A 4639-nucleotide genomic window follows, 5' to 3' on the forward strand; every position below is an offset into this window, starting at 1 on the left:
TCGACTGCCAGCCACAGTCTCCTGCATCAGACTGAAGTAGTCAGCACGAATCACTTCAGTTGGAGCACAGTTTTGGCGGGAGCTTAAGATGCAGAAATTGGTTCAAATGGCTCTGAGCACTATGGGACTTAACATCTTAGGTCATCAGTCCCCTAGAACTTAGAACTACTTAAACCTAACTAACCTAAGGACATCACACACATCCATGCCCGAGGCAGGATTCGAACCTGCGACCGTAGCAGTCCTGCGGTTCCGGACTGCAGCGCCTAGAACCGCACGGCCACCGCGGCCGGCTGCAGAAATTGATTCGCCTGAATATCGTTATTCTAATTTCAATGAAATGTGCTATTAAAAGTACATCTGAAGTTATTGGATGATAGCTTACTATTGAGAGGGTATTTATATGTCAGACAATTAGATCTCAGCTACGCGTTACAAAACATTAATACAAGAAAATCAGGGATTGGCGCTCTGGTTGCCGTGGTGACAGCTAATTATTGTACAAACTGAAGCAGTTTCTCACAAAATGGTAACCACAGTTTGAAAGCCCCTCGTGCTTAAAATCACCGTCCCTCAAAATTAGGCAACGGCCTTGCCGCAGTGGTTACACCGGTTCCCGTGAGATCACCGAAGCTAAGCGCTGTCGGGCGTGGTCAGCACTTGGATGGGTGACCTTCCAGACCGTCATGCGCTGTTGCCATTTTTCAGCGTGCACTCAGCCTCGTGATGCCAATTGAGGAGCTACTCGACCGAATAGTAGCGACTTCGGTCAAAAATACCATCATAACGGACGGGAGAGCGGTGTGCTGATCCCACGCCCCTCCTATCCGCTCCTCCATGGAGGCTGACACGGCGGTCGGATGGTCCCTTTAGGCCACTTGTGGCCTGAAGACGGAGTGCTATCCCTCATAACTAACTTTGGGCAGGCCACGACTTTAAGATACATCTATTAAATTTTACCTATGCACATAACTAAGTGGGTAATGGGCCAGGCATAGATCGTAAAGTGTGCAAATTGCATAAAAACATAGCCTGATTGTCGCTGTCTGACTGGAACAACAATTATTTGCATAACATTCAATGTGATTAAAAAATATCTACCGTAAAATTGGTCGATTGGTAAGTGAAGGTACTAAATAGAAACACTTATAAGTTAAATACTTAGATTTCTTGCATGAAACATTCGCGGACATCTTGCCATATCAGTTTAGGATAAAACCTCAAGCTTTCTACGATTACCTCCATCGTCTTCTCAGGATTGGGTTGTTTCTGGGAGAGGAGACCAGACAGCGAGGTCATCGGTCTCATCGTTTTAGGGAAGGACGGGGAAGGAATTCGGCCGTGCCCTTTCAAAGGAACCATCCCGGCATTTGCCTGGAGCGATTTAGGGAAATCACGTAAAACCTAAATCAGGATGGCTGAACGCGGGATTGAACCGTCGTCCTCCCGAATGCGAGTCCAGTGTGCTAGCCACTGCGCCACCTCGCTCGGTCTCTTCTCAGGAGCAGCTGACTGTCAAAACGGATGCTGTGGTGGCACAGCAGCAGTTTTCACAGTCCGTTCATCCTGACGAAGACGATGGAAGTAATCGTACAAAGCTTGAGGTTTTATCCTGAATTGACGCGGCAAGAAGTCTGGCAATGTTTTATACACCACTGCCATTTCGAAATACTTCGTTCTCATACTCAAATTTATTCGCAAACACATATATTAAAACAACATAAAACAACGGCAGTTCTGTCTATCGAAATTCAGGCGGAATATTAAGTGGAGGGCTGTGTTCCTCCCAAATTGGTGAATTGACTACTTGCCACTACTTTACACTCTAACAAATTAAAACGATAACTGAAACCTATAGAATCCTGCATAACCCTAACAAAAGCACTGACTGTAAGTTGACGATTATCCCCAAAAGTTAACACATTCAGTACAAGTGTGATGAAATTGAGACAGGAGATCGTCCTGGATTCCACGAGTGTGAAGTCCAATTGAGCTACTCTTCCAGTGTTCTGAATAAAGATGACTGTAACGCACCGAGCTGTGCACTGCAGGCGTGCTCGCCCCTTCCCAAAGATGATATCATCTGCATCCTGTCACAACTCGAATATACTGCTAAATCAACCGAGTTGCAATACCTAGCTGATCTGTCGTCTATAGCTACCAAACACGGATCTGAAGAGAACACCTCCGCCACCAAAATACAGGTCGATGCGGACGCCCTTGTATCCTTCACTGAAGTCGATGTGGACACCTCCGTGTCCTAAACCAAACAGCACCAGTTGGCAATTGCAAAATGAAGAAGCACTGCGGCCCAATTGCAAGATTCCTCTACGACTGTGGAATCCCGCCCAAAATAAAGCATCTGCTTGAGACACCAATTACAACATGAAAATCTCTAAAGAAACATTGAATTCAGCGCTGCAATCTTGACGTCATTGCGTGTTTACCTGTGTATACCAATAGCATCGCGATTAAGAGCTTGAGAAATTGCAGAAGAGCTGCTTTGTGGATATACTTTGTTTTTCGTAGCCCACGCTTTCATACAAGTGGTAGATGGTTATCTTCGAAGGTGGTTCGCAAAACATGGGAAGAGGTCCTTGACTGGTGCACTCAGCGGAGCAGTGCTAACCAGCCGGGTATTAGGCTGTGCACCATAGGTGCACAAAAGCTTGCCACCCGCCGGGGCGGCCGGCTTGGCCTCAGTTCTCAAAATACACTATTATTTACTCCCGGCTGGTCCCGTTTGCCGGTAGCATTTCCTGCTTCTCCGTCTCAAACCAAATGCATATTCCCATTTGCACCAAAAACATTCACAAACAAGTGATCTCGTCACCTTTTCATTTCGATTTGCTATGTTGTCAGTTTCAGGATTGCAAAATCATCCTCTTATTTTGATCAAAACGGCATGCAGAATTACCTGTCACGTTTCAACTGTACCATCTGTTGTCCACCTCTCACTCAAGATTTTACGAAATATCTCAGCTTCTGTAATCTCAACCTAACTACGAGATGAATTTGAGGGCATGATATCGTGGCGTCTAAAATGAGAAATGTCGCAATTCCCACCGCTTTTAACTGCGATTTTTCCTTGTGGGGTTTAGTTAAGAATAAACTTTAAATCTTTCCTGTTCCCGTAGCATTCCCAATCTCTGAAGACCAACTTCGATTCCAATTAGAAGTATAATAAAAACTAATGAGATTGCGACTGACTGCTGTGTGCCTATCCTTCCTTAATTACTGAAGACCTATGCTGAAAAGCAGTGACAAAAATTATACCAGAAGTACTTGATGGACTTTGTTAGAATGGCTCCGGCATCTTTCGTGTTACGCTTGAGGTGCCACTGGAAACTGTACATCCTTCAGGTTTTCATGTTTTATGTAGTGGTACTTTTATCGAGAGGGTGTTTCCGTAAGAGCGTGTAAAAATGTAACAGGACATACAGAATGATCCACTGAACAATTTGAGATAGAGAACCTGAGTTTGGAGAAGCCAGCTCAAGGAGATATCGAATTAAAGTTGTCTACCGCTTTGTCTAGCATTACTGTTGTCCAGCTTGTTTACAACTAACATGCGTACAAGTTTATACGTACTGTGCTGTTTATCCACATGAACATTCTTTATTTCGTGCAAGGAAACAAGGAGGACGAACCTAATTAACAGGAAGTCATCATGCAGATTCTGTTTACCTTACATGTCCATAAAGTGGCTCTGTTGTATCGTATTTACATTATCCCATAAAAGAATGTGCTGCGAATCAACGATAGTCCCATTCATTACTCAATGCTGTTCAGAGACGTACAGTGCGATACGATGGAGCCGTACCAATTCAGTATTTCTTGGTCGCTGGATTGGAGGGGGAGATCCTTTTCCATTGCCAGTCCGCTCGATTATTTCCTGTGGGGTTATCTAAAGTCACATGTAAATGAGATCCCAGTGGATACGAAGATGGAATTAGTTGCTAGAGTCGTAGGTGCATGTGATGTGATTCGAAACACACCAGGGATATTCGTCAAGGTGCGTCAGAATCTTGTTCGCTGATGTCATGCTTGCATTGAAGTTGATGGCCGTCAGTGTCAGCACATTTTGTAAGATACAGTACTAATGGTACGTTCATTCAAATGGTTCAAATGGCTCTGAGCACTATCGGACTTAACTTCTGAGGTCATCAGTCCCCTAGAACTTAGGACTACTTAAACCTAATTAACCTAAGGACATCACACACACCCATGCCAGAGGCAGGATTCGAACCTCCGACCGTAGTGGTCGTGTGGTTCCAGACTGTAGCACCTAGAACCGCTCGGTCACACCGGCCGGCGGTACGTTCATTGTGTAAATGATTGTATTAGCAGTTGACTGTAACTTATGTCAATAAAAAAGTACACAGCAATGTGATTGTATTCCTATTATCTCCTTAAGCTTACTTATCCGATCCCAGGTTCCCTTCCTGAAATTGTTAAGTCGAGCACCCACTATGTTCTGTTAAATTTTGGCACGCTCTTACGGAAACAGCCTGTATACACAGGGTGGTCCATTGATCGTGACCGGGCCAAATATCTCACGAAATAAGCGTCAAACGAAAAAACTACAAAGAGCGAAACTGGTCTAGCTTGAAGGGGGAAACCAGATGTCGCTATGGTT

General features: G+C 44.6%; 1 pseudogene; it reads left to right on the plus strand.

The window, feature by feature from the left end:
• The first annotated feature begins 582 nt into the window (after positions 1-582).
• Positions 583-700, plus strand: LOC124597683 (annotated as a pseudogene).
• The last annotated feature ends 3939 nt before the right edge of the window (positions 701-4639 follow it).

The sequence above is a fragment of the Schistocerca americana genome, chromosome 2, assembly GCF_021461395.2.
Source record: "Schistocerca americana isolate TAMUIC-IGC-003095 chromosome 2, iqSchAmer2.1, whole genome shotgun sequence".
NCBI classification, from domain to species: Eukaryota; Metazoa; Arthropoda; class Insecta; order Orthoptera; family Acrididae; genus Schistocerca; species Schistocerca americana.